Below are 11,554 nucleotides of genomic sequence, written 5' to 3' on the forward strand. Positions count from 1 at the left end.
CTGTGTTCTCTACTTAATTTTCTTAAATAAAAACAAACTCTTTTACTTATATGTGGTATCTAAACAAAACAAAACAAACAAACAAAGCAAAACGTACTTGTAAATGCACATAACAAACCGATGGCTGCCAGAGGGGAGGTGGGTAGGGGAATGAGCCAAATAGATAAAGAAGACTAACAGGTACAAACTTCCAGTTATAAAACAAATAAGTCATGGAAATAAAAAGCATAACATAGGGAATATTGTCAATAATGTAACAAACTGTATGGTGACTACACTTATAGTGGTAAGCATTGAGTAACATATAGATTTGTTAAATCAATATGTTGTACACCTGAAATAATGTAACATTGTATGCCAATTATATTTCAATAATAATAAAAAACAATAAAATCTCTGGGCCTGAAAAATAGATATCTGACTCCCACAGATCTGAGATTATATAATGAAGGAGAATCCAAGTATATTGAAGGAATAACCCTGTGGCTGCATAACTTCTTCCTGTGAATGTTCCTCCTGTCAATCTTCAAAGAAGTTACATACTGTAGTTGATATACTGGGATAGGAATACCCAAATTTACTTACAATGATTAGACAGTGACTCTGAGGTAATGCTATTTCCTGGGGTCTCTGAGTACCAGTTGGCTCCAATAGATAGAGTTAAACTCTCTTGGAAACCAGGTGATAGGACAGTTTGACTTGAATTTCCCTCATGGTATGCCCTTCAGGTATGTTGGATATATGCTTATAAGATTAAGGTAAATCCTAATAAAATTCAGCAGCCTACAGTTTTGGAAGTTCTTAATGTGCAGTAGAATGAGTTACATTAGGGTAAATCTCCCAAAATGTGAGACAATTTTTGTGCCTTAAACTCCCAGTTTCTAAGAAATAAGCAACTCATTTGTAAACATCTTTGAATTTTAGAGGAAACACAAAACACTACTGGATATACTGTGCTGATCCTTTTACTAAGTGGTCTACAGATATACACATGTAAGTGCATCTCAGAGCAGAAGAGGGATCTCCAGTGAGAAACAAGAGGAGGACTCCACTCACATTCAAAAGCCATCATTTCATGTGATCTTAGAAAAGTATCTTAATGCACCCTGCTATGGTTTCCTAGCTGGAAAATTTTAAATAAAAACAAGATCACTTTATAAGGCTTTTAACAGAGTTAAAAGAAATAAACCATTAAGATATTTAGATTAGATTCTGAAATCTGTATTTAATAAATGTCACTTATTAATCCCTTTACTCATATTATCATTACTGTAATTATTTTTGTTACTATGTAACTAAGTAGAATGGAAACCTGCTTTAGATATGGCTGGATATTTTTATTTCAAATATTTTCTACCAATCATGACTTGCTCTTTCAACTTTCTAGTGCTGTTTTTTACTACAGAAATTCTTCATTTTTATGAATTTACATCATCAATTTTTTTCCTTTTGTTTTCAGGCTTTTTATGTACTGCTTGTTGTGTGTGATGATGTTATTCTAAGTTACTTTATAGAAGCTATTTATTTATCTTACATGTTTAGCTAGATAATCCATCTGGAATTTATTTCTGTGTATAACATGTGGTTAGGTTAATGATTTATTTTTCCCATGTAGATCTAGTTCAGTACATTGGAAATACCATCTTTCCCCATTATACTATAGTGACAGAGATGGTAGAATGGTAGATAGACACAGATTGATGGATGATAGATAGATATAGATAAATGATAGATAAATACAGGTTTGTGGTGTGTTTTTGTTAATTTTTTTTGTTACATCAGTCTTTTTGTCTCTCCATGAGCCAATCTCAGACTTTTTATTTTTTATTTATTTTTTTGAGACTTTTAAAATTACAGTGGTTTTAAAATAAGACTTGATGTCCACTGGGGTAAGTTCTCCAAATTTGTTGAAGATGTTCTTGGTTTTACTTATGTCTTTACATGATTCAGCTTATAAATTTCCACAAAGGGCCTGCTACAATTTTGACGGTTTAATTGAATCTATAGATCAATTTAGAGAGAGTTGACATCTTTACAATATTATGTCATCTAATTCCAGGCTATGGTCTATTCCTCTAACAATTTAGGTCTTCTTTAATTTTTTTTTCAGTAATAATTTTGAGCTTGTAGTTTTCCTGCACATCTATCTTTTCTTTTCATTTCTATTTTATTAAAGCATAACAAATCTAGAGCTCTTAAATCTGAAGTGCACAACTTGATTATTTTATATGCACATATATGAATGTAGCCATAATTTAGAATGAACTAAGAATATCTTCAGCATGCCAGAAGACACCTTTGTGCTCCTTCCTAGTTGATACCACCCAAAACGTGACCACTAGTCTGATTTATGTGAGCAGAGAAACATTGTTTTCGAATTTCATACAAACTGAAGCACACAGGATAGGATATAACCTTTAAGAATGACCTTTTTCAATCAACTTTATATTGGTATTATTCATTCACACTGCTGTGTGTTGCAAAGTTTACTACTTATTATTGTGTTGCATTTTATGTTGTTTATATACCTTTTTAACCATTCTATTAATGCATACTATTATAAGTAATGCTGCTGTAAACATTATTTGCCTTTCAGTGAACATAAGCACTTTTCACTCTTAGGTATAACCCAAAAATTGCTGGGGCCATATTATCTATCTATCTATCTATCTATCTATCTATCTATCTATCATCTATCTATCATCTATCTGGTACTGCCTACTATAAGTGTGTATATATAGTTGGTATGTGCCCATTTACACTCCCACCAGCAATATATGAACTTAGTTATTATGGTGAATGGGTAGTGAAGTATCTGTTAAAGTATTTCACTCATTTTATATTTTACTTGTTTTATATTGAATTATTAACATTGTTCATAATCATTTGTCGAAGTTCTTTAAATGATTTAGATTTGAGTACTTTGCTGAATGTTTTATGGTATATATCTTCTCCCTGTATGTGTCTTGCCTTTTTCATTCTCATATCATTGTACTTTGCTAAATAGAGGTTCTTGATTTTGATTAAGTCAAATTTATCTTCTTGTTTTCATAGTTGGTGTGTGTGTGTGTGTGTGTGTGTGTGTGTCTTGTCTGAGAAATCTTCCTGCTCTAAGGTAATAAAGATACTTTCCAGTGTTTTCTTCTAAAAATCTTACTGTTTTTTAACCTTTTACTTTCAGGTCAATGACCCATTCCAAATGAATTTTTGTGTTGGGTGTGAGGTCGGCAAGATGTATTTTTTATTACATACAGTTAAACAGTTGATACAGCATTATTTATTGAAATGGCTATCATTTTTTCCCACTTAATTACACTCATTTTTTTTTGCTATTGTTGTAAATCATGTGGCTGATTTATGGGTTGTTTCTTGTTTCTCTATTCTAACGCCCTGCTGTTTTCCTTATTCCAGTAACCACACTTAATTCATGTTTTATAATAGTCACTGCTATATAGTAGTGTAAATCCTCCAACTTTGTTATGTGGTTGTTATTTAATCAAGAATGCTCTGGATTTTTCATTCTTCCTATTTTATATAAATTTTATTTTTTTAATATCAAATTTATTGTCAGATTGGTTTCCATACAACACCCAGTGCTCATCCCAACAGGTGCCCTCCTCAATACCCATCACCCACCCTCCTCTCCCTCCCACCCCCCATCTACCCTCAGTTTGTTCTCAGTTTTTAAGAGTCTCTTATGCTTTGGCTCACTCCCACTCTAACCTCTTTCTCCCTCCCCCCATGGACTTCTGTTAAATTTCTCAGGATCCACATAAGAGTGAAAACATATGGTATCTGTTTTTTTCTGTATGACTTATTACATTTAACAAAACACTCTCCAAATCCATCCATGTTGCTACAAATAGCCAGATTTCATTCTTTCTCATTGTCACGTAGTATTCCATTGTGTATATAAACCACAATTTCTTTATCCATTCGTCAGTGATGGACATTTAGGCTCTTCCCATAATTTGGCTATTGTTGAGAGTGCTGCTATAAACATTGGGGTACAAGTGCTCCTATGCATCAGCACTCCTGTATCCCTTGGGTAAATTCCTAGCAGTGCTATTGCTGGGTCATAGGGTAGGTCTATTTTTAATTTTTTGAGGAACCTCCACACTGTTTTCCAGAGCGGCTGCACCAGTTTGCATTCCCACCAACAGTGCAAGAGGGCTCCCATTTCTCCACATCCTCTCCAGCATCTATAGTCACCTGATTTGTTCATTTTAGCCACCCTGACTGGCTTGAGATGATATGTGTGGTTTTGAGTGTGGTTTTGATTTGTATTTCCTTGATGAGGAGCGACATTGAGCATCTTTTCATGTGCCTGTTGGCCATCTGGATGTCTTCTTTAGAGAAGTGTCTATTTATGTTTTCTGCCCATTTCTTCATGGTATTATTTGTTTTTCAAGTGTGGACTTTGGTGAGCTCTTTATAGATTTTGGATACTAGCCCTTTGTCCAATATGTCATTTGCAAATATCTTTTCCCATTCCGTTGATTGCCTTTTAGTTTTGTTGGTTGTTTCCTTTGCTGTGCAGAAGCTTTTTGTCTTCATGAGGTCCCAATAGTTCATTGTTGCTTTTAATTCCCTTGCCTTTGGAGATGTGTCAAGTAAGAAATTACTGTGGCTGAGGTCAGAGAGGTTTCTTCCTGCTTTCTCCTCTAGGGTTTTGATGGTTTCCTGTCTCACATTCAGGTCCTTTATCCATTTTGAGTTTATATTTGTGAATGGTGTAAGAAAGTGGTCTAGTTTCATTCTTCTGCATGTTGCTGTCCAGTTCTCCCAGCACCATTTGTTAAAGAGACTATTTTCCATTGGATTCTTTCCTGCTTTGTCAAAGATTAGTTGGCCATAGTTTTGTGGGTCTAGTTCTGGGGTTTCTATTCTATTCCATTGGTCTATGTATCTGTTTTTGTGCCAATACCATGCTGTGTTGATGATTACAGCTTTGTAGTAGAGGCTAAAGTCTGAAATTCTGATGCCTCCTGCTTTGGTCTTCTTCTTCAAAATGACTTTGGCTATTCGGGGCCTTTTGTGGTTCCATATGAATTTTATAATTGCTTGTTCTAGCTTCGAGAAGAATGCTGGTGCAATTTTGATTGGGATTGCATTGAATGTGTAGATAGCTTTGGGTAGGGTTGACATTTAACAATATTTATTCTTCCAATCCATGAGCACGGAATGGTTTTCCATTTCTTTATATCTTCAATTTCCTTCATAAGCTTTCTATGGTTTTCAGCACACAGATCTTTTACATCTTTGGTTAGGTTTATTCCTAGGTATTTTATGCTTCTTGGTGCAATTGTGAAAGGGATCAGTTTCTTTATTTGTCTTTCTGTTGCTTCATTGTTAGTGTATAAGAATGCAACTGATTTCTGTACATTGATTTTGTATACTGCGACTTTGCTGAATTCATGTATTAGTTCTAGCAGACTTTTCGTGGAGTTTATCAGATTTTCCATGTATAATATCATGTCATCTGCAAAAAGTGAAAGCTTGACTACATCTTTGCCAATTTTGATGCCTTTGATTTCCTTTTGTTGTCTAACTGCTGATGCTAGAACTTCCAACACTATGTTAAATAACAATGTTGAGAGTGGACATCCCTGTCGTCTTCCTGATCTCAGGGAAAAAGCTCTCAGTTTTTCCCCATTGAGGATGATTTAGCTGTGAGCTTTTCATAAATGGCTTTTATGATGTTTAAGTATGTTCCTTCTATCCCGACTTTCTCGAGGGTTTTTATCAAGAAAGGATGCTGAATTTTGTCAAATGCTTTTTCTGCATCGATTGACAGGATCATATGGTTCTTTTCTTTTATTAATGTGATGTATCACATTGATTGATTTGCGAATGTTGAACCAGCCCTGCAGCCCAGGAATGAATCCCACTTGATCATGGTGAATAATTCTTTTCATATGCTGTTGAATTGGATTTGTTAGTATTTTATTGAGAATTTTTGCATCCATATTCATCAGGGATATTGGCCTGTAGTTCTCTTTTTTTACTGGGTCTCTTTCTGGTTTGTAAATCAAAGTAATGCTGACTTCATAGAATGAGTCTGGAAGGTTTCCTTCCCTTTCTATTTTTTGGAATAGCTTGAGAAGTATATGTATTATTTCTGCTTTGAATGATTTGTTGGGAGATTTTTGAAAACTGATTCCATTTATTCACTGATTATAGGTCTGTTCGAGATTTCTATTTCTTTCTGTTTGAGGTGTTTGGGAATTTGTCCATTTCTTCCAGGTTGTCCAGTTTGTTGGCATATAATTTTCATAGTATTCCCAGATAATTGCTTGTATTTCTGAGGGATTGGTTGTAATAATTCCATTTTCATTCATGATTTTATCTATTTGAGTCATCTCCCTTTTCTTTTTGAGAAGCCTAGCTAGAGCTTCATCAATTTTGTTTATTTTTTTCAAAAAAACAACTCTTGGTTTCATTGGTCTGCTCTACAGTTTTTTTGGATTCTATATTGTTTATTTCTGCTCTGATTTTTATTATTTCTCTTCTTCTGCTGGGTTTTGGGTGTCTTTGCTGTTCTGCTTCTATTTTCTTTAGGTGTGCTGTTAGATTTTGTATTTGGGATATTTCTTGTTTCTTGAGATAGGCCTGGATTGCAATGTATTTTCCTCTCAGGACTGCCTTTGCTGCATCCCAGAGCATTTGGATTGTTGTATTTTTGTTTTCATTTGTTTCCATATATTTCTTAATTTCTTCTCTAATTGCCTGGTTGACCCATTCATTCTTTGGTAGGGTGTTCTTTAACATCCATGCTTTTGGAGGTTTTCCAGACTTTTTCCTTTGGTTGATTTCAAGCTTCATAGCATTGTGGTCTGAAAGTATGCATGGTATGATCTCAATTCTTCTATACTTACTAAGGGCTGTTTTGTGACCCAGTATGTGATCTATCTTGGAGAATGTTCCATGTGCACTCGAGAAGAAAGTATATTCTGTTGTTTTGGGATGCAGAGTTCTAAATATATCTGTCAAGTCCATCTGATCCAATGTGTCATTCAGGGCCCTTGTTTCTTTATCGACCATGTGTCTAGATGATCTATCTATTGTTGTAAGTGGAGTATTAAAGTCCCCTGCAATTACCACATTCTTATCAATAAGGTTGGTTATGTTTGTGAGTAATTGTTTTATATATTTGGGGGCTTCCATATTCGGTGCATAGACATTTATAATTGTTAGCTCTTCCTGATGGATAGACCCTGTAAGTATTATATAATGACCTTCTTCATCTCTTGTTACAGCCTTTAATTTAAATTGTAGCTTGTCTGATATAAGTATGGCTACTCCAGCTTTCTTTTGACTTCCAGTAGCATGATGGATAGTTCTCCATCACCTCACTTTCAATCTAAAGGTGTCCTCAGGTCTAAAATGAGTCTCTTGTAGACAGCAAATAGATGGGTCTTGTTTTTTTATCCATTTTGATACCCTATGTCTTTTGGTTGGAACATTTAGTCCATTTACATTCAGTGTTATTATAGAAAGATATGGGTTTAGAGTCACCGTGATGTCTGTAGGTTTCATGCTTGTAGTGATGTCTCTGGTACTTTTCTCACAGGATCCCCCTTAGGATCTCTTGTAGGGCTGGTTTAGTGGTGATGAATTCCTTCAATTTTTGTTTGTTTGGGAAGACCTTTATCTCTCCTTCTATTCTAAATGACAGACTTGCTGGATAAAGGATTCTTGGCTGCATATTTTTTTCTGTTTATTACATTGAAGATTTCCTGCCATTCCTTTCTGGCCTGCCAAGTTTCAGTAGATAGATCTGTCATTAGTCTTATCGGTCTCCTTTTATATGTTAGAGCATGTTTATCCCTTGCTGCTTTCAGAATTTTCTCTTTATGCTTGTATTTTGCCAGTTTCACTATGATATGTCATGCAAAAGATCGATTCAAGTTACGTCTGAAGGGAGTTCTCTGTGCCTCTTGGATTTCCATACTTTTTCCTTCCCCAGATCAGGGAAGTTCTCAGCTATGATTTCTTCAAGTATACCTTCAACACCTTCCCTCTCTTCCTCCTCTGGAATCCCAATTATGCATATATTACATTTAATTGTGTCACTTAGTTCTCTAATTCTCCTCCTCATACTCCTGGATTCTTTTTTATCTTTTTCTCAGCTTCCTCTTTTTCCATAATTTTATCTTCTAATTCTCCTATTCTCTCCTCTGCCTCTTCAATCCGAGCTGTGATCACCTCCCTTTTATTTTGCAGCTCATTTATAGCATTTTTTAGATCCTCCTGAGTGTTTCTTAGTCCCTTGATCTCTGTAGTAATAGAATCTCTGCTGTCCTCTATACTTTTTTCAAGCCAGAGATTAATTTTATGACTATTATTTTAAATTCATTTTCTGTTACATTGCTTAAATCGTTTTTGATCAGTTCGTTAGCTGTCACTACTTCCTGGAGTTTCATTTGAGGAGAATTCTTCCATTTCGTCCTTTTGGATAGTCCCTGGAGTGGCGCGGAACTGCAGGGCTCTTCCCCTGTGCTGTCTGGGGTAACTTGCGTTGGTGGGCGGGTGAAGTCCGACCTGATGTCTGCCCCCAGCCCACCGCTGGGGCCACAGTCAGACTGGTGTGTACCTTATCTTCCTCTCTCCCAGAGGCAGGACTCACTGTGGAGTGGTGTGGCCCCTGTCTGGGCTACTTGCACACTGCCAGGCTTGTGGTGCTGCTTTGATGGGATCTGGTGTATTAGCCAGGGTGGATCCGCAAAGTGCATAGGGGCAGGAGGGGCAGACTCAGCTCGCTTTGCCTTTGGTGGTCTGCTTTGGGAAGGGCCCTGTGGCACCAGGAGGGAGGCAGACCCATCAGAGGGATGGATCCACAGAAGCACAGCATTGGGTGTTTGTGCAGTGCAAGCAAGTTCCTTGACGGGAACTGGTTCCCTTAGGGATTTTGGCTGGGGATGGGTGAGGGAGATGGCTCTGGCCAGCGCCTTTGTTCCCTGCCAACCTAAGCTCTCTCCTCTGGGGCTCAACAACTCTCACTCCCGTTGTCCTCTAGCCCTCCCGCTCTCGAAGCAGAGCTGTTGACTTATAACATTCCAGATGTTAAGTCCCACTGGCTGTCAGAACACACTCCATCTGGCCCCTCTGCTTTTGAAAGCCAGACTCAGGGGCTCTGCCTTGCCGGGTGGGCTGGCTGCCCCTCCACCGCCCATCTCCTTCCCGCCAGTCTGTGTAGCACACACTGCCTCTCTGCACTTCCTACCCTCTTCTGTGGGCCTCTCGTCTATGCTTGGCTCCATTCTGCTAGGCTTCTAGTGGTATTTTGGGTTGTTTAGGCAGATGTGGGTGGGATCTATGTGGTCAGCAGGACATGGTGAGCCCAGCATCCACCTATACCACCATCTTCACCCCTATTTTACATAAATTTTAGAATCCTGACTGAAAACTATGCTTTCCAGTGTTTTCTTCTAAAAATCCTATTGTTTTTTTAACCTTTTATTTTCAGGCCAATGAGTCAATCCAAATTAATTTTTGTGTTGGGTGTAAGGTAGACAAGATGCATTTTTATTGTATTGCACTGAATCTATAGATCAATTTTTGAGGCAAAGGAGTTTGACATCTTAGTAGCATTGAATTGTCCAATATATTTAAGAGTATACAGTTCCATTTAATTAAGTCTTTAAATTTTTTCTCAGTAACGTTTTAATTTTTAGTTAGATTTATTCATAGGCAATTTCATATTATTGGTACTGTTATAAAAATTATTTTTTTAAGTTACCTCTTAAACGTTCTTTTTAATCATTTTCTAGTAGTGTAGAAATGAAATTGGCATGTTATTTTGACCTTTATATTAGAAGGATTGCTAAAATCAAAATCATTTGTAGATTATTTCGGTCTTCTATGTAAACAATCTGAAAATAGTAGATATTTGCCATTTTAATCTTTGCTATTCTTGGCTTTTATTTCTCTTTCTTGTCTTTTAACACAGTATACAACCTCCAGCATGGTATTGGATAAGGGTGGTGGAATGTATGTCTTTGTCTTGCTCCTCACTTCAAGAAGAAACATCCAAAATTTATCATTATTTATACCACAACTGTAATTTTCTTCATATATACCCTTAATGATATTTTAAGCTTTCTATTTCTAGTTGCTATGGACTGAATGTTTGTGTTCCACAAGAAGCTGTTTGTTGAAATCCTAATGCCCAATGTGATGGTGTTAACAAATGGGAAATTTAGGAAGTGCTCAGATTGTGAGAATGGAGTCCTTATGAATGGGATTAGTGTTATTATGAATGAGACCCCAGAGAGTTACCTAACACCTTCCACTATGTAAAGGCACAGTGAGAAATTGGTAGACAGCAACCCCCCAAAAAAGGGCATTACATCTTGCTGGCAGACTTGTACCTCCAGAACTATAGAAATAAATTTCTGTCCTTTGTAAATCACGCAGTCTGTGGTATTTTATCATAGAAGCCAAAGCAGACTAAGATAACCAAGTAGCTACAAATACACCTTTTTTTGGGTATTAAAATCATTCTCCAACAAAAGGAAGCAGAGTCCTTGGAGAAATAACCAATTCTAGAATTAACATAGAAAATATACAAGACAATCATAGAATATCTTATAGTGGCAGAAACTAAATAAATAAGATAAAAAGAAGATCACAATGATGGTGGAATGTCAAAGTGATGCAGGAACCAACCAAAAAGTTCCCTCTGGTCAAAGCTGGAAGAATTTGAGCAATATACATAGTACATATTGGATTATAACCCATAGTATAAAATAAGTGGGATTAGTGTTGTTATATAAGAAATTCTACAGTACTCCATAGCCCTCTCCACCATGTGAAGACACAGCAAAAAGCCAACAGATTGCAACCCAGAAAAGGATCTTCACCAGAACACAAACTGATAATCTCAAACTTCTGGCCTCCAGAACCTTGGGAAATAAATATTTGCTACGTATAAATCAGTAATCTGTGGTATTTTGTTATAGCAGCCTGAATGCACTAAGACAGTAGTTTACTTAGGGATTTGTTTAATAAACACTTGTTGATTTATGAACCTTTATTTTCTTTATCTATTAGATAATTATTTGTATCTTCTTTATTCTGTAAATGTAATGGATAATCTAATTGATTTTTTAAAATGTATACTTGTTTATGTAGTATTTTCTTTTGATTGTTGCTCTGATGAAATTGATGGATCTTTTTCCCTCTGGCTGTTTTCAAGGATTTTTTCTTGTCTTTGATTTTCAGGAGTTTTACCATAATGTGATTTAGTGTTTGTTTTTGTTTGTTTGTTTATTTTGTTTTGTTTTGTTTTTAATCTTGCATGGGACTCAGAGTTTCTTGATTATATGATGTGAAAATTAGTGGGAAAAAAATATCATTTACAATGAATTTGGAAGGCCAGGAGGGGGAGCCCTCTACACCCTACCACTAGTCCACAATTGCAAACCCGACAGGATGAGACTGAGCCTGCAAGTAGATACCACTTTACTCTCTCAGCAGAAGGAAAAAAGTTTTTCCTACCCTGACAACAGCCCAGCCAATGAGAGACTGTGACAACTCAGCCAATAAAAAG

The sequence above is a fragment of the Leopardus geoffroyi genome, chromosome B3 (assembly GCF_018350155.1).
Source record: "Leopardus geoffroyi isolate Oge1 chromosome B3, O.geoffroyi_Oge1_pat1.0, whole genome shotgun sequence".
Taxonomy (NCBI): domain Eukaryota; kingdom Metazoa; phylum Chordata; class Mammalia; order Carnivora; family Felidae; genus Leopardus; species Leopardus geoffroyi.